Source organism: Balaenoptera ricei, chromosome 1 (genome assembly GCF_028023285.1).
Source record: "Balaenoptera ricei isolate mBalRic1 chromosome 1, mBalRic1.hap2, whole genome shotgun sequence".
NCBI lineage: Eukaryota > Metazoa > Chordata > Mammalia > Artiodactyla > Balaenopteridae > Balaenoptera > Balaenoptera ricei.
The window spans coordinates 34,363,451-34,389,942 of NC_082639.1; the positions used below are offsets into that span (position 1 = coordinate 34,363,451).

General features: G+C 41.4%; 1 long non-coding RNA gene across 1 annotated transcript in view; it reads right to left on the reverse strand.

Annotated features, from left to right (window-relative positions):
- Nucleotides 1–25,379, reverse strand: part of LOC132364386 (uncharacterized) — a 169,532-nt gene extending 144,153 nt beyond the window's left edge. Inside the window, exon 1 of the long non-coding RNA XR_009502808.1 lies at nucleotides 25,228–25,379. This is a non-coding gene — a long non-coding RNA (uncharacterized LOC132364386). The remainder of the gene's footprint in view (nucleotides 1–25,227) is intronic.
- Nucleotides 25,380–26,492: the final 1,113 nt, after the last annotated feature.

Here is a 26,492-nt window from a genome sequence, read left to right on the forward strand (position 1 = left end):
GCAGAGTCCAAAGTGCATTCCAGGGCTAAAAATGTGGCAGAGATAAAGCAGGGACTTGGGAGTTCCAGATTTCTCTGTCAAAACCAAAATGTGCCCCTCCTCCAATTAGAAAGCAAACCTTAAGTAGGTTTGCATCTCCTGGTTCTAGAAACAAGGAAGAGAGGGGAGCTTAATTTTCATTACTTTTACATACCAGCAATTCTTCCAAAACCTAAGTATGTGACTTGGGCAAGCCGTAACCTCTTTGGATCTTGACTGCCTCATTAGTAAAAATGGGGTTTAAAATGGTAAAAATGATTGCCCAAAAGGCAGAGTTGGACCAGATGACCGCTCGAGCTTCACAACATATGACTGTACAAACTACTGAGGAATAGACTCTATTTATGTAAAAGATATATCCCTAAACAAATTGTCAATAAACTATACCTAAAACGTACCACAGACTTCACTCTTAGAGAAATCCCATTGTCTGTGGAGCAGTGGTTCTCTTAGTGACCAAAGAAGCAGCATCGGCCTCAACCAGGAACTTAGAAAGGAAAATTCTGGAGCTTCCACCCCAGACCAACTGGCTCAGAAACCGTAGGGGTACAGCCCAGCAGTCTGTTTCCCGATGTGCTACTATAGCAACTCATTTAGTAAACATTATGGCTCCTAATATTTGTTTCAAATATTAACTTTATCTGTAAGCATTCCTGTCACACAGTTCTAGAGTCTTTGCTTCAAACAGTATCTGTATCAGCGAAGAAGAGAAACCTCCCCTGCAACAGGCCTCCTTGCTGTCCTGGATGCGCCCACCTTAGGGCCTTTGTCCTGGCCATTCCCTCTGCCTGGAGCACTGTCCCCTCCACCCAACCCCCTACAGGACTTGGCTCCAATGTCACCTTCTCAATGAGGCCTACCCTGTACCTCTGATTCCCCTTACCTTGCTCTACTTTTCCCAAAGTTTTTATCTCCTTCTAAAGAACAAATAATTTCCTTATTACTATATAGGGTTTTCTGAATGTCTCCCTCCAGAAGGAAGTAAGTTGCATGACTATAATTTGTTTTGTCCACTAAGAGAGCCTGGAATAGTGTCCGACACATAGTAGACCCTCATATATATTTGCTGAATGATTAAATGAGTCAGGCAAACAAACATTTGGGGGTACACAGCTTTCCTTTATTTTGTAAAGACTCAAGTGAGGGGCTACCTTTATGAACGCAAGAGAAGTTGCCATTTCTCATGGAAGGCTAGAGGACTGGTGCCCTAGCACCTCACCTAAGGTCCCAGTGTTGGTGCCACAGTGCATCCTTCTGAAGATCATCCTTCTGATGATGTTGTTTTGCAATCAACATTTAAGAAAGAGTGAATTGTTAGAAGCACACTATGAATCAGTAGTGAAGGTGTTGGGTGTAGAAAGCTTAGCCATCAGTTGAATGCACCATGCAACTGAAAATACTTCCTCTCAAATAAAGCCTTCTCCAGTGTTTAAAAGTTAAGACTATTAGTTAAATTGCACAATCATCAGAGTTAACTAAAATTCAATGCTTCTGCTTCTAGCTTAAAGTGGGAAATGTGACATCCTGCCAAACACCTATGACATTTTCTTGGCTGGTGATTTGGAAGTAAGGCATCCAGTCTCTCATAACTAGTTTCTTTTTTATGATTTTCCTGGGAATTTCCAGATCTAGATATTTTTCTATAAAATGGTTCTACACAGATAGCTTTAAGGTCACGGCAGGGTAAAAGTGAAGGCTTACCACTAGAAAAGATCATTGGATCATTGGTAGATGTTCCACAGTCTTCCCATCCCCCATTTCCTCCAAATAAACCATAATAAACAAATTTTCCATCACGTATTTTAGTCTGGAAACTAAGATCTGATGTACTAGTGCATGTCACAATATTCATTTGCTCCCACCCCCATACTTTTCAAAATAGGATCTTCTTTTATGCAGGGTATACTCCCTTGCCATGTATCCACACGGGGTGCCTCCTGACTGGTCTAAGTCAATTATGGCTATCCAATGATTGGATATATCTTTCCAATCATGGCTATACTTTTCCAATGACTGGCTTAGGAAGAAGACAAAATTTTGGTCAAAACATGGAGGAAAGTCTGTTGGAGCTTCTGAATAAGAGACATTCTTGTCTTCCTCTGGAAACCGTTATTTCTAGATGTGGTGCCTGGAATGACTGTGGACATCTTGTCATCAGAGAGGAACTACCCTGCATACAAAGCCAACAAGCGAAGGATAACACAGTAGAATGAGAAGAATCAGGAACCTTGATTGTTATTTGCCATTATTAAGCTGATTAATTTACCAACCTTGGTGATGCCTTATCTCTGAATTTCATATAACGTAAGATAATGCATTTCCTTCTTGCTTAAGCCACTTGAGGTTGGCTTTCTGTTCCTTCCAGTCAAAAGCACACTAATTAACACAGCTGGGTATAGAATTCTTGGTTTACTTTCTTTTAGAACTTTGAAAGCATTATTCTGTTGTATACTGACATCTACTGTTGTTGATTACTGAAGTGATATGCAAAGCTATTTCCCATTTCCTTGTGAATAATCTGATCTTTCCTCCTGCTGAGAGCTTCAACAGTGTTTGCCTTCATTCCCAGAGTAGTGAAATTTCATCAGAATGTGTCTTGGTTTGAATCTTTTCTCATTTATCCTGCTTAGTACTCAGTGGCCCCTTTTAACTGAAGAATTTGATTTTTCAGAGAAAGTTGACTTTATTACTTATTTGATTATTTCTTTTGTGTCAATTATACAGATATTGGACCTTCTCAAACTATATCTATTGTCTTTTTTCATATCTCTTATACTTGCCACCTTTTTTCTCTAGGTCCTGAAAAAGTTTCTTAACTTTATCTTCCTGTTTACTCCCTTGGAGATTATCAGCATCCTTTCTGTTATTTAGACATTTTTACTACACTTTCAGATTTTCAGTAATCATATTTTTAATTTCTGAGAATTCTTTTTTGTCCTCTTTTTACATTCTCTTTCATAGCTGCATGTCATTGTTTCATCCATGTGAATATCTTCAAATTGCTTTTCATATCTCCTTATCTGCTCAGGTGACTTGTTTGTTTATCTTCATCTTTGTCTTTTATGACATTGATTTCCCTCAGACATTTGGTGGTCCTTAGTTAACCATTTATACTTACTGATGAAGGACTTTGTAGATTAGTGTGAGTAGCTTGCCTGATTTTCTTTTGTGGTTAAGAAGGCTCTATTTGCTCTGAATGTGAGGGCAGACTGTAGCCTTTTTGTAGAGAGATCCTTCTCTTCAGTATACCTGGGTAGGGAGCAGGCAGGTGGATTTGGAAACCCCACCGCTGTCAAAGAAAAGTAGGGCACTTAACTGCATTTCCCTCCTAGTCTGAGATGACTCTCTTTTTTAACCCTCTGGCTCTACCCCAGAATTTCCATTTTATCCTGTGGACCTCCTTCAAATATTAGTCTGCCTTGCTCCTTTGCTCCAACTTCACTACTTGGACTGTCCTTTAGCAAATCTTTCACAAGTTCAGAAAACAATTCTTAGAATTCAAATTGCTCTATATGCATCTAAGAAGGGAAGGAGCTACTTAGCCAAAATGTCCTGAGGACATCCTTCTAGTTAACCACCCAGATTGCTGCCTCAAAGTTCGTTCTTATCCTCTATATGTAACAGTTCTAGTACCTGTCTGAAGAAAGGCTCCCACATCCAATACAATCCCCCATTTGAGATCTAGGCCATGGATTCCTATGGTATATTACACTCATGAAATAATAGAAGGCAAGTCTATCTCATTTCCATCTTCCAGAAATTTGATGAAATCTCTTATCAAACCATGGCACGCATTCCTGTTTTCAGAGCTGTCATGGATTCATTTTTTTCTACATATCTTTAACTGTCATTTCAGTGGGTTCTAGGAAGGCAGGGGAAGCAAATGAATGTAAAGTCTGTCATCTTAAACCAGAATTCTTAATATATTTCTATTAACACAAACCAACTTTTTATTTCCATTTTTTGACATTGTGAGAGGTTTCAGAGTATCTGGGAAGTCCCCGAAATTGTATGCCAAATTTGATATGTATGTGCATATGTGCATTTTTCTAGGGAAAGCAGTCATAATTTTCATCACATTCTCAGTGGCCTGTAACCCAAAGCAAATTAGGAAACCAAGGGGAAATGGATAAGACAAACAATTGAGTGTTTTTGGTGCAAGTGAAATTCATATAATGTGGGAGGTAATGGGCTAGAAGTAAAAATTAATGTACTGTGTAAAAAAATTTAAATCTAGACTCAAATGTATAAAGTCAAATATGTTTTTCTCAAATTAATTTTAATCAGAATTAATAATTTGTCTTGGAACACCTCCCCCACAATTCCCTCCAAAACTAGAAATTTAATCTAGGTTATTTCCAGGTAAATCCAGTCACTTCTGGGTAAAAGTAAGCATTTCAAGCTAAAACTTGTCAATTCAAAATATCACACCATAATCATCCTTCTTGCCAGGGTTCTATCAAGCGTGGCTCAGGCATTTGGGAACATGGTGCCTGCTCTGGCCTCCATCACACTGCTTTCCTCCCACCTGATCTTTGGTCACTGGTCTCTCTCCTCACCAAATTCTTCACTGATATCTTTGGTCCTCATGTTGGCCTCCAAGCATAAGGTCCAGAGGGGTCATATGCATTCTTTTCATCTCAGCCACAAATTTATTCAGATTCGCTGGCTCATTCACACTCAGTCTCGTACTTCATGTATCTCTTTGCTACTTCAAAACTACCTTGAAGACCAGGAGTTTTGGATGCTGTTGTGAGCTAGACTCTAGTCTCAGACTTAGACATGCCACCCCTACCTTTTGTACCTTGCTGGTCCTGTACCATTATGATACAAAGAACTCTACAGGGCTTCTCCCTGGGAAACAGTGGGAATGGGAAGTAGAGTAGTAATGACCCTGCTCTTGAATTCACCTCACCCCACCTTCAAGGCTCAGCCCACTGCATAAAGATAGGACACTGGATCTCCTTCCATGAACCCATGGCCATATAAGCTCTATCACATCTCCTCCAGCTGATGACATCTCAGATTTTTTTTTAATGTATTTTTTTAAAGTCTTTATTGAATTTGTTACAATATTGCTTCTGCTTTATTTTTTTGGCCACGAGGCATGTGGGATCTTAGTTCCCCAACCGGGGATCGAACCCACACTCCCTGCATTGGAAGGCGAAGTCTCAACCACTGGACCACCAGGGAAGTCCCAATGACATCTTAGATTTGATGAAACTTGATATTTCCAATCTGTTGCTTATGGCATAACTTTTATGTCTTGAGTCTTAGGTTGCTAGGGCTGCCATAAACTGGCTTAAACAACAGAAAGTTATTGCCTACAGTTCTGGAAGCTAAAGTTCAAGATTAAGGTATTAGTGAGGTTGGTTCCTTCTGAGGGATTAGGAAAGGATCTGTTCCAGGCCTCTCTCCTTGGCTTATGGATGGCCATTTTCTCTATGTCTTTTCATATCATCTTCCTTCTATGAGTGTCTCTGTATCCAAATTTCCCCTTTTATAAGGACATCAGGCTTATTGGATTAGAGCCAATCCTAAAGACCTCATTTTAACTTGAATACCTCTATAAATACCCTATTTCCACATAAGGTCATATTCTCAGGTATTAGGGTTTAACGAATTTTGGACGGACACAATTCAACCCATAACACCTTGATTCCTTCAAAGATTTGCTTTTGATGTTCAAAGCCCAGCTCTTACAAATCAAAAGTCAGGCCTGTCTCTATTATGAATTTAAATTCATTTATTTATTTATTTATTTATACTCTCAGTAGGATCCCTGACTGTTTCTTTATCTTTACATTCCTGCTGTGACAATCCAAATGCTCCCCAAGCAATAAATTAATAACAGAATAAGCAGGACATAGGGAAACTTTAAAGGGTGAGGAGGAAAGAAATCTCTATTAATATTTCAAAATTTTCTCCAACTTCATTAAATCAACCCTAGGTGCCAAATTCACTGGGTGAAACCCACAGAAATCTGCTACTTCCAAGGACTGCTTTATATGCTGTTCAAAATTCTCGACTGAAGTACTTCCTAACAGCAGAGGAGTGGAAAGACACCACAGGAATTTTGAAGACATAACCCAAAGCAGCTTATCAGAAGCATAAAATTTTTACATCTCCTGTTTAATCTTTAAATGCCATGTGAATTTTAGGTTGCCCTCCATAATATTCTTCAACTCATATGTGGCAATTGTTTTTATGAGGAAGAAGAATTCAAAACCATTTTCCCCCAAAGTTTCGAGTGACATCCAGGAAGATGTGCCCAGTTTATCCTATGATTCCATGTGCCCCTGGCTTAATGCCCCATGTTTGAAAAGCACAGCTTTCAGTGGAGGAAACAGGAAGTTCCACAGATAAAGGGGTTTTGTTTGTTTCCAGTAGAGAAGGAGCTTCATTCTGGCACTGCTAGGAAGCCAGTCCTTTTCCACCCAAAGGACAGCATTTCCTGAAGAGTAGATACATGTTCCTCCCCAGCTGGGGGAGAGTCTGCGAGGTGAAGAGAAAAAGGCCTGCCACAAAATTAACAACAGAGCTGCACTTGAGCAAGGATGCGCACATCACGAGGAAAGAAAGGGACCGGGGGCAAACAGGGTGAGAGTTCAGGAAGGAGAAGAAAAACCAAAGCCCAGCACAGAGCAAAGAAGTCAGCAGAGTGTGCAAAGCATAAGCAGGAAGGCAGAAAGAGCACGGGAAGAAGGGATGAGTAGATTAGGATTTTGGGCAAAGGTCAGCAAAGTCTGAAACGGTGGTGGGACAGCAGAGCACAAATACAGCTGGGCCAACCAAAAACATCCTACCCTGAGCTTCAAAGAGTACCCAGAACCGCTATCAAGAAACAACTCCTTTGGAGAATTCCCTGGCAGTCCAGTGGTTAGGACTCCGCGCTTTCACTACCGAGGGCTAAGATCCCACAAGCCGCCTCTACCGCGTGTCCAGTGGCACTATTCCGTCCTCTCATTTCCGTTAGCTTGTTGTCTTGTGACACCTACTTAAGTGAAGACTCTGGGCACTGATGATGCTGAAGTCGCCAGGTATTAACTTTAAATTAACTTTAAATTCTATGAAAATTAACTTTAAGTTCTATGAATCAAAGCTAAATGTAGGTCAGAAAATGACTCAACCACCCCTTGAATTAATGCAAGTCAGTGATAAATATTTTACTTCACGATCAGTTAAAAAATGAGTCTTTGTTGGTTTTCATTTGCATCTCTTGGATTATTCAGCATTGACTTTAAATGTGTTCCAGGCTGGGTTCCTATATACTCTTGTTTAGAAAGGTCCCATTCTGCTGATTTCATCTTTCCCTACTTTGCTCACGTACAGATGTGACGGTAAACACATCTGTGACTGCCAGGCCTCTGTTGGCCTCCAAAGGTCCCTGGCAGCCCCCCAAAGCAGCAAAGCAGGGCAGAAGTGAGACAGCCTCCACAGACCATACTTAAGGAAATCCCTGGGATCATGGCCAATTACATCAAAACCCGACAGCACCACCACCAAAGCAAAGAAATAAAACTGGATCTCTTCTCTTCTATCTGTAATGGAGACAACTCTCAGTTCTCAAACTCAAGTGTGTAAGGAATACAGCTTTACTGTTCTCTAATAATCTGATGTGTATTGAAATCCTCCTTCTGGTAGTTACATGCAATTCAAAGTCTCTCCCCAGCCCCATCTTCCTAGTGTAATATCTAAATTCCAGGGCCTTCCTTAGTGAGTGCCAAGGTGCCAGAGGCAGAGAGGCACCTGATCCTCCAAGTTATCCCCCACCCCCCAGCCCCTGCCCACACCTCCTCTCCCCTCTCCAGCTTGGATCACGGGTCCACTCCAGGTATCATGCAGACCGCCTCTCCCGACCACAAGGCTTCCTCAGCCACTCTCTAAGCCAACCTCCAAGTCTTCCACACCCCTTCTGGGAGCACTTTCCTTCCCCTGTGCTGTGCAAGGGCTCTGGGAAGTGCTGGGGTGGGGCTGGGGGGCTTCTCTGCCTCTGTAGGATTTGAGGCCATTTCTACTTGAATATTCCAGGGCCATATTCGTGATGCAAACTCGAGTCATACCTCCTCCCTGGGCTTTGCCTAAACGCAGGGCCACAGGTTTCCTCTGCACTCTGGTTCCCCAGGCTTGTGAGGGGTTTGCACTCACTGCCCTTCAGGACTCAGCCTAGACACAGGGCACAGCCTGCCTCCTCAGGGGCCTCAAACATCTTTCTCCCCTCCTTCCCCTCCACCACACCCCTCCCCTCATCAAGGGCACCATTACACCACTGGGAGCGGGGATGTCTGAAGAGCACTTCTCTTACTCATCAGGCATCCTTCTAAATCTGCTGTCTACGCACTGAGTTCTTTGGTGCCCCCACGAGGACCAGGCTTTGGAAATGCAAGAGTCAAGCATTGATTTCTGAATTCCACTATGTCACTTGTCCCTTGAGGCAATGAATGTGAAATGCCCTAGCTGCCTAGGCAGGGGAATGTGCCATAACTAAAAGGAACCAAAGGGACAAAAACCTCAGTGAATAACTGGAAATAGTATCCTGCCACCTTCCCCATCGTCCTTCAGCTGCCCACATGGCTATGGCTCTGTCTGCTTTCCTTTCATGCTTTGTCCCTTTTGAACTTCTCACCTCCAAAGTCCTTAGTAAAAGCATCAAATAATTAGATGCTGTAATTGCTGTTTGCACAGGGACTAGAGGAAAGGGTAAAAGGGGCTGTTGGCTAGTCATGTAGGGGTGAAACAGCATGAACAGTTCAAGGAACAGCAAGTAATAGAATGTGGTTATGAAGTAGGGAGCAGGGCTTCCCTGGTGGCACAGTGGTTAAGAATCCGCCTGCCAATGCAGAGGACATAGGTTCAAGCACTGATCTGGGAAGATCCCACATGCCACGAAGCAACTACGCCCGAGCGTCACAACTACTGAGCCTGCACTCTAGAGCCTGCGAGCCACAACTACTGAAGCCCGCGCACCTAGAGCTCATGCTCCACAACAAGAGAAGGCATGGCTGTGAGAAGGCCACGCACCGCAACGAAGAGTAGCCCCCACTCACTGCAACTAGAGAAAGCCCGTGCACAGCAATGAAGACCCAATGCAGCCAAAAATAAATAAATAAATAAATTTATTAAAGAAAAAAAAAGAAGTAGGGAGCAAGTATCCCATTTATGTTTTTAAAAAGACTGTTATTTGTACATGGACATACATATGTGAGCAAAGGTACAGAAGATGTTGGGAAGCAGTGGAATTGGGAAGGGGACTTCCATGCTTTTTCTCTATATGCTCTATTTCGTTTAAATTACTTCCAATGAGAAAGTATCAGTGTTCCGTAGAAAAATGAAAGGCAGGATGCATGTGGAAGGTGAGTGGCAGATAAAGATGGATAGACAGGCAGGAAGGATGGAAAGAGATGCCTTCACTAGGAGTTTGTTCATTATTGTGAAGCTGGTAAAACACAGACAGAATTTGAAAGTCCTAATTAGTATCTTTTGATTATTAAATCAACACACACTTATTGTAGGGGATTTGGAAAATACAAAGAAATATAAAAATAAAATGAAAATCATTAGTAATCCCATCCCCAAGAGATAGCCAATGTTGACATTTTGGTATATTTTCTACCAATTTGAATTCAATTTCTTTGAATTTTGCTTTTCAAAGAAAATTTTAATTTTATACAGTCCAATTTATGGTTCCAAGATCATAAAAATGCTCACTTATTTTTAATGGTGGAACTTCCATTTTATATTTAAATATTAAGTCTAGCTACAATTTCCTTTGGTTTAAGAAATGAAGTAAAGATCCAGGTTGCTTTAAGTAAAAATTTTAATGAAGTATAAGATACATACAGAGAAGTGTACAAAACATAAATGTACAGGTTGATGAATTTTCACAAGTAAACTCCCCCATGTACCACACCATCCAGTTCAAGAGCCAGAACACAACCCACATGGCAGAAGTCCCCTTAATTTCCCCTCCCACTCATCACCTCCCCTGGGTAACCACTATCCTGGTTTATATCCCCAGATATTAGTTCTGCCTGTTTTGGTGTCTGGCTTCTTTTTCTCAGCATTATACTTGTGAGATTCGTCCACATTTTTGCATGTAGTTACAGATTACTTATTCTCATTCCTATATATATTACCATAGTATGAATATATCAATACTATGATTTACTTATCCATTCTACTGTCTTTGGACATTTGGGTTGCTTCCAGTTTAAGGCTATTATGAATAATATGAATGCTATGAACATTCTTATATGTGTTTTTTGGTAATCATATATATACATTTCTGTTGGGTACATACCTAGGAGTGGAATTTAAGGTAGAGGGTATAGAGTGTTCAGCTTTAGTAGATACTACCAAACAGTTTTCCAAAGTAGTTGTATCCGTTTACACTCCCACCAACAATATATGAGAGTCCAATTGTTCCATGTTCTTGTCAACACTTGGTATTGCCTGACTTTTTAATTTTAGCCATTTTGGTAAATATATGTAGACATACTTATCATAGTTTTAATTTGCATTTCCCTGAGAATTAGTGAAGTTGCGTACCTTTTATTGACCATTTGAACATCCTCTGTGTGAAGTGTCTATTCAAGTTTTTTTCCATTTTTCTATTAGGCTATTTGTCTTTCTCTTATTGATTTGTAGTTCTTTGCAGTATCTTCTACTCTGTGGCTGTCCTTTCATTCTCTTAATGATGTCTTTTGATGATGAGAAGTTCTTAATTTCAATCTAATTTAGTTTATCAATATTTTTCTTTATAGTTAGTGCTTTGGTGTCTTGCCCATTCTAAGGCTGCAGACATTCTCTTACATTTTCTTCTAAGAGCTTTATTGTCTTACTACCATATTTAGATCTACAATGCATCTGGAATTAATTTTTGTGAATGGTTTGAGGAAGGGGGTCAAGATTCATTTTTTTCACATGGCTATTAAATTGAATCAGCACCATTTATTGAAAAGACATCCTTTCTCTACTACATTTTGGTGTCACCTTTGTTGTAAATCAGTGATCAGCTGAGGGTCTCTTCCTAAACCGTCTACCATGTTCCGTTGGGCCATTTGTCTATTCTGGCACATACACCACACTGTCTTAACACTATGGCTTTATAATTAGTCTAGATATCTGATAGTGGAAGTTCTCTCAACTTTGTTCTTATTCTTCATGATTATTTTGGCTAATTTTGGCCCTTTTCCTTTCCATACAAATTTTATAATCAGATTGTTAATGTCCATTTTAAAAGCCTACTGGAATTTTGAATGGTGTGCATAATTTACAGATAGATTTGGGGGAAATTGACATCTTTACAATATTGAGTCAACCAGTCTATGAACATGGTATATCTCTCCATCTATTTAAGTCTCATTTAATTTCTCTCAATATGTCTTCTTGTATTCAGTGTAGAAATCTTGTACATCTTTATTATATTTATTCCTATAAATCTGATGTGTTTTGAGGTAAATGGTATCATTTTTAAATTTTCATTTTGCATTTTTGTTACTAGTATATTGAGTACAATTGATTTTTATATATTGACCTTGTATGCAGCAGCCTTGCTAAACTTACTTAATAATTCCAATAGTTTATCTATAGATTCTTTTGGATTTTCTAAATACTCAATCATGTTACCTCCTAATAATGACAGTTTTATTTCTTACTTTCCAATCCATATGCCTTTTATTTCTTTCTCTGGCCTTGCTGCAATGACTAGAACTTCTAATGCAATGTTATATAGAAGTGGTGATAGCAGACATCCCACGGAGAAAGCTTTCAACATTTCACCATTAAGTATGATGTTTGCTTTAAGCTATTTGTAGATACTCATCAGATTAAGGAATTTCCTTTACTAAGACTTTATTTTAAGTCATGAATCAATATTGAGTTTTATAAAATTATTTTTCTGCATCTATTGAGATGACTATATTCTTTTTCTCTTTATGCTGTTATTGTGGGGAATTACCTTGCCTTATTTTGACTACTCTTGAATTCCTGAAACCTATCCCACCTGGTTATGATGCATTACCCTTTTTATGTATTGTTTAATTCATGTTGATTATATTTTGTTTAGGATTTCTCTACCTATGTCCATGAGAGAGTTTGATCTTTAATTTTCTTTTCTCGTAATGTCCTTGTCAAGGTTTGGTAAAAAGGTTTTTCTTTAGAATGAGCTGAGACATGTTACCTCTTTTCCTATTCTCTGGAGAATTATTTTAAACATCTTGAAGACTTTACTAGAAAGACCATCTAAGCCTAGAGTCTCTTTGTTTGATTGTTTATCTGTTTGGTGGGAAGGTCTTTAAGAATGAATTCAATTCTTTAATGGATATAGCTCCATTCAGATTTTCTATTTCCTCTTGTGTTAGTTTTGGTTTTTTAAGGAATTTGTTTATTTCATCTAAATTGTCAAATATTTTGGCATAAAACTGCCCATAATATCCTCTTATTAATAATCCATTTCATCTTTAAATGTCTAACCATTGTTTCCCAAAATCACTTGTTGAATAATAAATCTTACAAAATGATACATATTCTACCTCTATTATATATGAATTTCATTTAATCAGTCATTCAAAAATATGTATTGGCTCAAACTATGATTCAGTCATTATTCCAATGCTGGGAACATAGCATTAAACAGGACAACATTCCTCCTTCATGAAGTTTACATTTAGTGAAGTAAACAGATAATAAACAAGATAATGATAAGGGTTCTGAAGAATATACCAGACAAGGGTCTGAAGAGGAGGAAGGGGAAGAACTGTTTTACATATAATAGAGAAGGGTCAACTTGATGAGGTCATATCTGATCAGAGACCTGAATGATGTGAGGGAATGATCCATAAAAAGACCAGAAGGAAGAAGTATAAAGGCCCCACAGCAGAAATGTACTTGGCATGTTCCAGGAAGAGCAAAAAGGCCAGTGAGACTGTAGCAGAGTGAGTGAGAAGGAGAGAAGCAGAGATGTATTTAGAAACCTAGGCAGGGGCCAGATAATGCAGTGACCTACAGACCATGGTAATGATTTGGGATATTCTAAATGTAATGGGAAAACAATGGCTTTGAACAGGCAAGTAACATGATCTGACATGTTTTGAAAGATCTCTCTAACAAATGTGTGTAGAAGAGACCGTAAGAGGAAGAAATGGAAGTATAGAAGTCAGTTAGGAGCTATTGAAATAATCCAAGCGAAGGATGGTTATGGCTTGGACTATGGTGGGAACCGCAGAGGTAAGGAGAAGTAGTCAGATCCAGGCTATATTTTGAAGGTGGAGTCAAAAAAGTTTGAAGAGGACTTGCTGATGGCCTAAATGTGGGAGTTACAGGAAAGAGAAGACTCAAAGATAACTCCTAGGTTTTTGGCCTGAGCAAAAAGATGGTGGTGCCATTCTAGGGGCCTTTTCAGGAAGGGAGCAGGTTTGGAGGAGGGGAGGTTGGGAATCAGGACATGTTAAGTTTCAGATCCTCTTAGACACCCAAGTGAGAATGGAAGTGGGCAAGTGAATATATGGGTCTGAATCTCAGAAGAATGATGAAAACCAGAAATACAAACTTAGGAGTCACGCAAATAGATATTTAATACTACAGGACAGGATAAATTCATCTAGGAATGAAGCCTGAGCCCTGAGATACTCTAGCTTCAGAAATTGGGAAGAGAGGATCCATAGCAAAGAAGACAGAGGAGTATCCAGTAAGGTGAAATTCTCATATGTATATGAGCCTGTTTCTGAATTCTCCACTCTGTACTCCTGATCTTTTTGTCTGTTCTTGTGTCAGTTTTGATTCTTTTAATTCCAGTTAACAGACAACCTGGGCTTCCCTGGTGGCGCAGTGGTTGAGAATCTGCCTGCCAATGCAGGGGACACGGGTTCGAGCCCTGATCTGGGAAGATCCCACATGCCGCAGAGCAACTAGGCCCATGAACCACAACTACTGAGCCTGCGCGTCTGGAGCCTGTGCTCCGCAACAAGAGAGGCCGCGATAGTGAGAGGCCCGCGCACCGCGATGAAGAGTGGCCCCCGTTTCACCACAACTAGAGAAGGCCCTCGCACAGAAACGAAGACCCAACACAGCCATAAATTAATTAATTAATTAATTAATTAAAAAAAAAAAAAAACAGACAACCCAACTCAAATCAACTTCAGCAATGAAAGGAAAACCAGGTTTGACTCCAATAATGTCACTTAGATGCAGTTTCTCTCCATTTTTCTGCTATGCTCTCCTCCGTGGGTGACTCATCCTTGGAGGCTGGGGTCCCACAAGCAGGAAAAGAGTGAATGCTGCTGGGCATCAGAATCCACAGATGTCCACCACAATTATTGATTACAATTCCTCTGCCAACACCAAAGGGGTTTAATTACTTTACCTATGGATACACTTTTCATAAGTAGTAGGACTGTTATGTTTACACTATGATTCTTTAAAAAAAAAAATTCCAGCTATTCACTCATATTTATTCTGAAAGAATCTATACTTATAATCTGTCTCCTTCTACTCTGGTCATATGGGCCTGTTCCCCCAAAGCACCTTAAATTTTTCTTGCCTACAAAGCACGTTTCATCCTCATTCCTCCCCTAGAATACATTCTCCCTTTCTCTCTTCCTATCCATAAATTTACCCTCCTTCAATACACAGATCAAATCTTCCTTCCTCCATGATATCCTTCCCAATTATCACATCTGGCAGTGTTATCTCTGTCCTCCTATATACTTTACAGCATAAATAACATTTTTTTAAATGGTCCAGATTTGTCAAGTATCTTTTCCTATTTGCCAATCTCCCAACTAGAGTGTAAATTCCTCCAGGAAGAATCCTTGTTTCATATTTCTATATAATCTTCTCAGCAATCTGCCCAACCCTAAACAAATAGTTTCTACACTGAATATTTTTAAACAATGGGCTGGTTAAGCTACCACCCCTATTTTCTCTCCTCTTATTTTCTAAAGAATGAACAGCAGCAGAAGAAAGCAGTAAAGGAATAAATGTTTGTGGTTTATGATGAGGATTCTGCTCTGTAGGGAGCTTCATCATTTGGGAATGGTTGTAAGTACTTAGTATATAGTACCCTGGGTGCTGAAGCTTTGGTTTTAGGTACTCTGCAAGGTGCTGGGGTACAGTGATGAATAATATAGACATAGTATCTGTCCTTGTGAAGCTCAAATATTTCTTTTCCAGTGCTGTAATTAATTATTACCTTTTTTCATAGTAGCTTTTAATTAAAATAAATTCTTAATTTTAACGTAATCAATTTTCTCAATCCTTTCTTAAGTTAAGTTTGCTTTTTGCAACGTATTTAAGAAGTCCTTCCCATGCAGGGATCATGAAGGTATTCTCTTGTATTATCAAAATGTTTATAGTTTTTCCTTTCATGTTTAAGTTTTTAAATCCCCTTGAAATTGATTTTCATGTATTGTATACGATAGTCAGATGATGTTTTTCCATATGCATATCCATGATTTATTGGATTTGTTTCTGGGCTCCCTATTTGTTTATTGGATTTGTTTCTGGGCTCCCTATTTTGTTCTGTTGGATTGTTTGGTTATTCTTGAATCAATTTCACTCTGTTGTTATTACTATAGCTTTATTATAAGACTTGATATCCATAGAGCAAGTCCTCTGATCTAGTTCTTCTTTAAAATGTCTTAGCTATGATTGCGGATATTTCTATTGCTCCTTATAGTTCTGTCATCCTTCCCTTTATATACTATGCTATGTTATTAACATATATTTAATATTTCAAACTGATATTTTTCCTGGTGAAAATAATTTTTTACCCCTAGTGATGTTTTTAACCATAACATCTGCTTTATCTGATATTGTGCTTATTGTTTTGACAGTATCCCATCCTTTCACTTTCATTCTCTCTACAGTTTTGTTATAGATAAGTCTTTCTTGACTGGCTGTGATGTTATACACTCTGCTTCTATTCTTTCCCTGGTTATTCTAGAAAATACAATATGCATTGTTAACTTATTAGTCTAAGAATGACTATTAATCTTTACTCTCCTTCCAGGTAATATCAGGATGCTAGACTCCTTTCTTAACTTGTATGCCATTGTTGTCTTATTTTCAATTCTCTATATTTTAATGCGTAAGATATTAAAATTCTATTTTATATTTCATTTTTCCTACATTTACATTTACCCACATATTTACCTCTTTTTAAAATACTTCATCCCTTACTAGCTCTCAGCTTTTACCACTGGAGTCACTTTCCTTATGCCTAAAGGAAAAATCAGTGAAGATTTCCTTTAGGGAGGCAAACTCACAAAGTGTTGGCAAACTCTACATTTTCTTTATATAGAAATGTCTTTATACTGCCATTTTCTTGAAAGATATTTTCTCTGTGCATAGAATTCTAGGTTATCAGCTACTTCACTATAGAAATCATTCCACTGTCTTCTGGCTTCCATTGTTGGTATTGGGAAGTGTGTAAATCACTTTTCAAGGCAATGTGCCTTTTTTTCTGGATGTTCTTAGAATTTTCTCTTTGCCTTTGGTGCTCTGCTTGTGAATTTTTGGCTTGATATGTTTTACTGATTCTGGAAAAATGTCAGTCATTATCTCATCAAATAGTTGCTTCTACCCATTCTCCCTTGCCTTTTTGTACTCCAATTAAATGTACATTAGAACTTCTCATTCTATCCTCCATGTCTTTTTCTAAAAATGTATTGAAGTATAGTTGATCTATCCTCCATGTCTTTTAACCTCTCTTCCATATTTTCTGTATTTTTGTCTCCCTATGCAGCATTTTGGATAATTTCTTATCATGTATCATCCAATTCACTAATCTCTCTTTGATTTTATCGAATATGTTACCTAATGGTAATCCATTACGTTTTTAAATTTCAGTTTTATATTTTTATTTCTAGAAGTTCTATTTGGTCTTTTTCAAACCTGCCAAGTCGCTTTTAACTGTTACCCATTCCCTGAAAATATTTTCAAGCTTGCTTTTATTTCTATGAACATAATAAACATAGTTATTTGTCTCTGATTAAATACATAAAGAATTTGTGAGTCTTTTTTTCTTTCTATCAGTTACATCTGCTAGTTCTCTCATCATGTTTTGTTTCCTCATGTGCTTTGTTCTTTCTGACTATACTGCTCATTGGCCTTGGAAAATTAGGAAGATGCTTTCCTTTAGAGAAGATTCATCTTTGATTCTGCCAGGTATCAGGGGAGGGGAAGGGGCAGGGAACACCAGCAACCTGGAACTACCTTAAAGCCAATTTTTCCTACATTTACATATACCCACTTATTTACCTCTTTTTAAAATATTTCATTCCTTGAAGTATTTTACAACCCAAAGACTCTCTTTTTTCCTTGCTGCCAAAGAGACAGAATACTTCCTACATATATGGCACCTTGCCTATGTGATTCTTTATACAACACTTCTTCTTTCACAACTTTGAATCAAACTATGCCAGGAGGGTTTCTTCTACCAGCTGTACATCCAGTTTTCACAACAATTGCTGTAAGCAAGGGATATAGCTTTTTCACATCAGGGTGCACTTTTCACCTTAAAGAATATGACTTTTCTGGTACTTTCTAAGATCTACTGCTGCTGGTCTCTCTCGCCATCTCTGTGCTGCCTCCCTTCAGTTCTCCCCACGTGGCTTCTACCTGATCTCATCTATTTGGGACAGTCTTTACACACATTTTGAAGTTTACAGATTAAATTTCTCTCCTAATTTTGCTGGAAATGGGGTTTGCAAAATTTTCATTATTATTTTTTCACCTTCCTTGTTGCTTCTAAATATTTTCAAGGAAGAGGGGGGGAAATGCCAACTATTGCAATAATGTTTATACACAAAGGTTGGAATCATCTTGACTCCTCTCTCTCATATCCAGTACAAAAATACATCATTAATTCCTGTCAACTCCACCTTCAAAATATATTCAGATCTTATCCACTTCTCACCACCTCCATCTCTACCCTAGTCCTAGCCACCATTGTATTTTATCTGGACTATTGCATAGCCTCCTAATTAGTTGTCCTGAATACACCTTAGCTGCCTTGCAGTCTATTCCCATACAGCATTTACATTTATTTTTTTTAATTGAAGTATAATTGATTTACAATGTTACATTAGTTTCAGATGTACAGCAAAGCGATTCTGTTATACTGAGAATAGGTATATATATATATATATATCTCCTTTTTCAGATTCTTTTCCATTATAGGTTATTACAAGATATTGAATATAGTTCCCTGTGCTATACAGTAGGGCCTTGTTGTTTATCTATTTTATATATAGTAGTTTGTATCTGCTAATCCCAAACTCCTAATTTATCCCTCCCCTCACCCCTGTTCCCCTTTGGTAACCATAAGTTTGCTTTCTACATTTATGAGTCTGTTTCTGTTTTATAAATAAGTTCATTGTGTCATATTTTAGATTCCACATATACGTGATAAAAGATGGTTATTTGTCTTTCTCTTTCTGACTTACTTCACTTAGTATGATAATCTCTAGGTCCATCCATGTTGCTGCAAATGGCATTATTTCATTCTTTTTTATGACTGAGTAATATTCCATTGTATATATGTACCACATCTTCTTTATCCATTCATCTGCCAATGGACGTTTAGGTTGCTTCCATGTCTTAGCCATTGTAAACAGCAACATTTACATTTTTAAGACATAAGCCAGATCATGCCACCTATGTTCAAAATCTTCCAATGGCTTCCTACCTCACTAGAATAAAATCCAAAGTCTTTAGCATGGCTGTGAGGCTCTAATTCCCTCCCCCTCCCCTTCTCCCATGATTGTTACATTCCAGCCACCATATTCTCCTTGTTCTTCTCTAAACAGGTCAAGCATACTCCCACCTCAGGACCTTTGCACTTGCTAAACTGCTCCACCCCTAGGTTCCCTCATGGCTCACTCCTCACTTCATTCACATCTCTGCTCAAATATCACTATGTCGGGAGGTCTTCCCTGAACAACCTCTCTCACACAGCATCACTACCCTGCACATCCACTCCATGTCTCCTTACCCAGTTTATTTCTCGTCTTGGCACTTATCACCACCTTACATATTTTATACTTACTTGCTTCTTTGTTTGGCGTTGTTTGCTTTCCCCCACCAAGATATAAGCTCTATGAGAACAGGGCCTTTGTCTGTTTTTGTTCACTGATATATCACAAGCATCTAAATGGTGCTTGGCGTTATAGTAAGTGCACAATAAATGTCACTGAATGAATGCTGTGGCTACAGAGGAACCCAATTGCAGGAAGTACAGTGAAAGCAGAGACTGGGCAGCTCCTCCATCTCTGCTGCCACACCGTCTCTCACTACTTGCCATCCAGCTTCTCTGCTCACTCAGCCACCTCCAACATCACCATTTTTAGCCTGAGTCTACAAGTCCTTCCACCTGAAGTTCCTCAGCTTGGTGTCTAAATCCCAAATATCAGATTGGTCTGCCTTAGTCCAAGAACCCTTCCAGAATCCAATTAGCCATTGTTGGGGGATAGACGGTGGGTGGGGTCTGTTCACATGCCAAGCAGAGTCACCCTCTCCAGGCTCTTTACAAATGGGAAAGATGCTGGGGATCTTTAATTCAGACACAGAACAAGCCTCCACTAACACATCCCTGACATTGGCAGAGAGAACGGGCGTGACTTCTACAAGGGTGCCTCTAACAAATGCCTTCAGAGTCCTGGCAAGTGATATAAATGAGTGAAGAGGGCAGGATGGTAAAGATGGCAAACTAGGGAGTCTCTGCTACATCCAAAGAGGGGTGGCTACTATAACTAACTACTGCCAAGGAAGAATGTGGACCCGGAGTTGCCAGATCTTCTGATGGTTCAAGAGAAACCAAGAAATGTGGCAATTTGGAAATTGTAGTGTGAAATCTCCCACTTTCAACTAATCCAATTTTTAAAAAATAAAACACTGTGCAGACCAAATAAAACACATCTGCTAACCAAATTTGGTTCAGGGCTACCCGTGTGCAATTCTGTTTTATACAGTCAGCTCAAAAATAGGACACAGGTAATTTATCACCCTCAAGAGCAATGTTTCCCAGGGGGTTCAACGTGAAGATTTCATTAGCTGGGGGAACCAGAACTCTCGGTCCCCTATCACAGTACCTGCCTTCATCTTCTCTACCAGTCCTGGTACAAACTCCCAGCAATTTTATCCATGAGAGACAAGGCTTAATGGAAAGAATTAGGGATTTGGAATCAAACAAGCTGGGTTAAAACCCAACGCTACCTCTTAGCTTTCCTTAACTTCTCCAAAACTCACTTTCCTCATCTGCAACCTGGGAATACTAATTCCTACCTAGAAAGGTTCTAAGGAATGGAATCAATATAAGTAAAGTGCTTGGTGCATAATAGAGGCACAGAGTAGATAACTCTTATTAATAGACTAGGAGTTGCCCTCACCATAGAAAGGCATGATAAAATTTTCCATAATATAAAAGTTTTGAAAGAAAGGTTGCAGGAGGACACAGCTACAACCTGAAAACAAAACCAAGCGCTCTTCACTCTCCACTCTGTGTCTAGACACAGAAGAATCTGGGAAGTGCTCAGATCGACAGCCTACAGGGTTCCTGTACTCCCAGGACAGAGATTGTGTCTTTGAAGCATTACACGCAGTGTCCTCAACAAAACCACCTTTAGAAAAATTTCCTAGAACTTTTCAGAATTATTCTGGCAGGATCCAGCTTCCCTTCTTGGCCTATAAACCCTTGTGCCTCCACAAATTACCCTGACAGCCTCCTCCCACTCCAAGGGCCTCTACTTCCTGTTCCAAACTACCGTGTTGAGCAATCCCGTTATGGAAATAGCTCCTGGGTGGCAGACGAACGCCTGTGTTCCGAAGGCTTGTTTAGCTGCTTCTCCCTGCTGCCTGTCAGAAGGGAGGGTGCTGTTATCACTTGCAAGGACTCAAGGAACACTTTGTATTTCCCTCTTCTTCCTCTTCCCTCTAGCCTCAATATGCTCCTAATAAGAAATTTTTTTAACATCTAAAGTGGAGTTTTTCAACCTCAACCCTATGAGCATTTCAGTCTGAGCAATTCCTTGTTTGGGAGGCCATCCTGTGCATTGTGGGATGTTCAGCAGCTTCCCTGGTCTCTGCCAACTGGATGCCGGTAGCAGGTATGCTGTCCCCAGTCGCAACAACCAAAAATGTCTCCAGACATTGCCAAGTGTTCCCTAGGAAGTGAAATCACCCCTGGTTGAAAACCACTAGTCTAAAAGATAGTGGAAAACCAAGGCCAATATTGTCCTGGCAAAAAAAAATGAGATTATACAGTTTGTTTCCACATACACTATTAGACAAAGTATTTCAACTTATAAATTTGTAAATATGAATACAGAACTGAAGAAATGTCGCATCCTAAGCCAGAAACACATACAGGAACAAGAGAAAAATGAACTTACAATGCTCTCAACTATTTCTTCAGTCTTTGTGGCTTCCTGTGTAAATCTTATTTGTTTCCTCCAAATTATCCTGTTTTCCAGTCAATGTGGTAACCATTTCATGCCAAGCCTTCTCTGACGTGCCATGCGATCCGCATTGGAAAGAAAAACTCCTAATGCCTCTCTGAGCGCTCCCCATGAGGTGTGCTGGCTCTACAGCACACACTCAACAGGTATCACTGGAGAACGGAAGCCCCCAAAGAAGATTTCCCAGTGAAATCAGAAGAAAGCATCACGTCCTCCTGGTATGGCTTCAAACACCACCAGATTCCCATGATGGCCAAGAAGCAAAACACAAGGCTAAAAAAGCAGTGTGAGAGGTTACAACACCCAAGGAGAAATACTAATCTATTTCTTCGTTAGGCAGAGGGAGTTTCCCATGGTACACTCCCCTCTTGAAACGAAAGAAAATCTGCTTTCCAGTCTGCACAGGGCTTACACTAGCCACAGTCTGTTATTCAGCTTTGGGAGATATACATACAAAGCTGTCTCTCCTCCCCACAGCACTGGACTTCCCAGCTCCACTCCCAACGCCCCCCCTGACCCCGGAGAGATGTTGACACGTTCCTCCTCTCTGACGCTTGCCGACAGGCAGATGCTGGGTACAGGGGATTCTGTCTTTCGGGGTCCGTTACTTCTGCAATCCCAGGCCACCACCTGTCTCAGTCTGGATCCCCTCAATCCTAGATTCTGGCCAAGGCCTCCTAACTTGTCTCCCTGGTTTAGAGTTTCCCCTCTAATCCAGGTTTCACACAGATGTTGATCTTCCAAGAGCACAATCCAGAAGGGCCCAGAATCCTTCTGCGGTTTCTCGTTCCCTATCACTGGATATAATCCCAGCTTCTTCTGTGCACGATTTGTGAAACACACCAAATGGATGGCTCAGGAGGTGTCTGAGCAGGAACAGGATAAGCACTGAGTGAAACGGGTATGCACACTTGGGGGATTCACCCATTGTATCGACGGTGAAGGGAGAAAGGGGTGGAGGCTGTTAGATGCAGTGACCTGAAAGTTTCCTTTCAACCCTGACTTGCCACGATGCTGGGAACTCCTGGATCCACCATTCAGGTCCTGCCATCCAGGTCCTGCCATCATCTGACCCCAAGCCTCCTGCAAAGTGATGCCAAATGGTCCTCCACGAATGCTCCTGCATTGTCCAGCACATGATTACCCCACTTCCACAGCATGACTTCTTTTCTGCTTGTCTTTTTTTTTAATTGCAATGGAATGATGCTGGTGGCAACAGAATAAAACAATACTGAAATATTTAAGATAAAGTCTCTCGACCACTGCACTCCCATGGCGCAGTGCATGGTGGCCACTGGCAAGCATACATCGTGTGCCCTCCAGTCCTTCTCCATGACACATACACATACGCGTGCGCACACACCCCACTCATCTGATACTTGATCTTATACTGTGCCTTAGGGAGGAGGACATTTAATTCTTACATGCATTGACTCATCTCTCCAGCTCCCCAGGAGGTTAAGGCTAGTTAGTTCATCTGCTTCAATTGCTATTATTCCACCAATGAGGAAATGGGAGACAGGGAGATCAGGTACCCTCCTCAAAATCACAGATTAGTTGGTGACAGAGTTAAGGCCAGAATAAGAACTCTTAGCCCAGTGTTTGTTATTACACTGTAAGTGCTCTTCTCCCCACAGTGCAGGGTGTATGCAGGCAGCAGGTAGAAATAAATACTTGCTAGAAAAAAAAATAACCTACAGAGGCAGGATAGCACAGTGGTTAAGTACTTGGACTCTGAACTCAGGCTGCCTACGTTAGGATCTAGCTGTCGTTTACTTAACTATGTGACCTGAGTCGATCAACTGGGCCTCAATTTCATTGTCTGAAACTGGGGTAATGATAGTACCTCCCTTATAGGATTGTTGTGAGAATTAGATAAGTTAACATCTATAAGGCACCCAAAACAATGCCTGATACCTATGCTAATAAAATCAGCATCATAATACTAATATAGTCCCCAAAATACAGTAAATATCATCCTTCTTAAAATTTAAGCTGGCAAATCAAAACTAAATCTTAACTCGGTTCCTTGTTCAAAAAGAAATCAGCATGTGGGGAAAACTCACATGCTATTAGTCCACAAAATATTTAAGTGACACCGTGACTGAAATCATTTCTACAAGTAGGAATGACCTCATAATGATCTCACAGATCAAAAGCATTGTAACACCTACCGCACCAAAGAATAAAAAACCTTAACAGCCTCTAGAGGTAATTATCTAAGTAAAGTAGGCTGCAAAAATGTTGAAGAATTGTTTTTGCCATGATAATATTTCGAGTAAATTGCTGCTTCTATACTAAAAGTACTGGTGTTGCAGAACTGGCATACTAATAGAAAGATTATTATAGAAACACTATTTAAATGAATTAGACTTTATTAAAGATTCAACACTACAACAGTGCCTGATTACAAGAGATTTCAAGCTGTATTGCTTAATGGGCAGAAAAAAGTGCTAATTAAGCCCACTCTTAGAGGATGTCCCTAGGCAGGTCTGTAAACCACAGGCAGCAAGAGGTCTATGGACTAAATGCAGAACCAGTAACACCAGCCCAGATGGATACAGTCCTACCAGGAAGATAGGGAGAGAACAGGAAAAGCCAAGGTTTTCTGCACAGGAGGGGTAACCTGGTAAAGCAGACAACTATCCAAACTTATTTGAACCTCAGAGTTTTGGGGGGTTTTTTGTTTGTTTGTTTTCCTTAACTGCTTTGTCAGCAACACTTCTAATTCCTCCTTTGCTTAAGTGAAGAAACCCAAATAACCCACCATAGATTGGCGACCCTTAATAAACAGTATAAGCAGGGAGAGGCAGAGAAAGCCTTGCCATTATCACCAAAGCCTTCTCAGGCAACCAGAAGACACTGAATTGCTCTCCCGGCAGCACCTCGGCCAAAAGCATCTCTCACCGCAAACAGCCTAAAGCTCTCAGTGGTTCTCAGAGTTGCTAGACTAAAGGCATTAGCCATGCGTTTCAGGATCTATTTTGCTTTCCCACCTTGTTAATTAACTAATCAGGGATGGCAACGCGCCTCACAAATATAAAGTGTCAGGGAAATGCTAAGTAAATTCGTCTACACGTTCTGTCAATGCTCAATTAGGAAAGGGGGAAGAGCGAAGGGCTGAGCTTTCCCCAGAATGCTGCAAGCTAGGGGCTAGGCTCGCTAACGTACAGGCGGAGAGACCCGTGTGCCCTGCAGCAGCCTCCAGCCCAGAGCAGGGCTCTCGGCAGGACTTCTGGAAAGGAAACCTGGACCAGGGCCACCCCGGGGCAAAGGCAACGCTGCTCTCAAGGCGCATCCTCGCAGCTCAGCCTCCATCTCTCCGCATCTCTCAGATGTCAACAAACCCGGACCACAAAGTGAAACTTTCCGGGCCCCCGCTGTCGCGCTGGTTGTCTGCCCTCTGCCTGGGAGCGCGGCACGGGGACAGGTGTGGGGCCGAGGCTCGGGAGGGGCCCCTGCCCCCAGCCCCAGCGATTGTGTAATCGGCCCGAGATGGGGGTGCTCGGGACCAGCCCCACGCCGGGATGCGGAGGCGCGGCCCGGGGACCCGGCTGCAGGCGCGGCGCCCGGAGGTGTGGGGGGGATGGGGAGGACGGTCGTCCCGCCCCCCGGGACCGCCCCCGGGAGGCAAGGGGAGCCGCGGCGCTGACACAGCCCGGAGGGGGCGCCCGCGCGGCGGACCGCTGCCGAGTAGGGGGACGCGATGGCTCGGCAGCGCGGCCGGCCTTACCTGCGCGCCGGGCCGGCACGGCGGGAGGCGGCTCGGGATGCCTGGGCGACGGACGGCGGTCGGCAGCGCCGGCAGCCACCGGGGCCACGACATGTAAGGAACCGCGGCGGCGGCGGCGGCGGCGGCGGCGGCGGCAGCAGGCGCGGGACTGACAGCCCCAGGCCCCGCCTCCAGGCCCTGGGCCCCGCCCCCTCCGCGGCCGCACGGCTGGCCCCGCCTCCTCCGCCCACCGCCGGGGTCAAGCTCGGTCCACCGGCCCGGAGGGCGGGGCCCCTCGCTTCCGATTGGTCCGGGAGATAACCGCCCCGCCTACTCCCCACCCCCTCCTTGGCGGAGAAGCGGCGCGTGCGCGGTGGCTGCGATGGGCAACGCATAAGTGCTGAGTGCTGGCGTTCTGGATCCTCTACAGCTGGTATTGGGCATCCTTCCTTATCCGGAACGACTGAGAGCCTTGGGTGACCTGAAGAACCAGGATTCAGACTCAGACTCCACGGTGAATTGTCTTTATTCACCTGTGAACGAATCTGCGGGAAAAAAAGTCAAACCGGAATGGGCCAGGCTCTAACCACAGGAGACCGCGAAACTAGGAACTGCAACAGAAAACGAACCGCTGGCCCGGACGTATCTGCGACAGGTCTAGGGGTGCTTTATCCACGTGCTGGATTCTCTCCCTGGTCAACAAGTGTGATGGGTGTGCAGAAGGTCCAGTAGTTGTGAAGCGAGGTTAGGGCATTAAGGTTGTGCCGACAGAGGAAGTAAGGGATGTTGAAGAAAGTAGCCTCTCTCCAGCGCCTACTTCCTTCTCCCCACCCCCCCCACCCCCCCCCCACCCCTGTATATCCCACCGCTCCCTCTGCGGTTCCCGCCACCCTCAGCCTGTAAATAAGACCAAGACTCTCCCATAAAGAATCAACTGAGACCCAGCAATTCCACTCCTAAGTATTACTCAAGGGAAACATATATCTACACAAAAACTTGTACACAAATGTCGTAGCATATTCATAATGGCCCAAAATTGGAAATAATCGAATGTCCATCGTTTGATGAATGGATAAACAAATTATGGTTTATCCATACAATGGAATTTCATTGGACTATGAAAAGGACTGAAGTACTGATCCATAGTATTATATGGACGAACATTGAAAACCAAGTGAAAGAAGCCAGGCACAAAAGATCATATTGTATATAAGTCCACTTGTATGAAATGTCCAGAATAGGCAAATCTATATAGACAGGAAATAGGTTGGTGGTTGCCAAGGGCT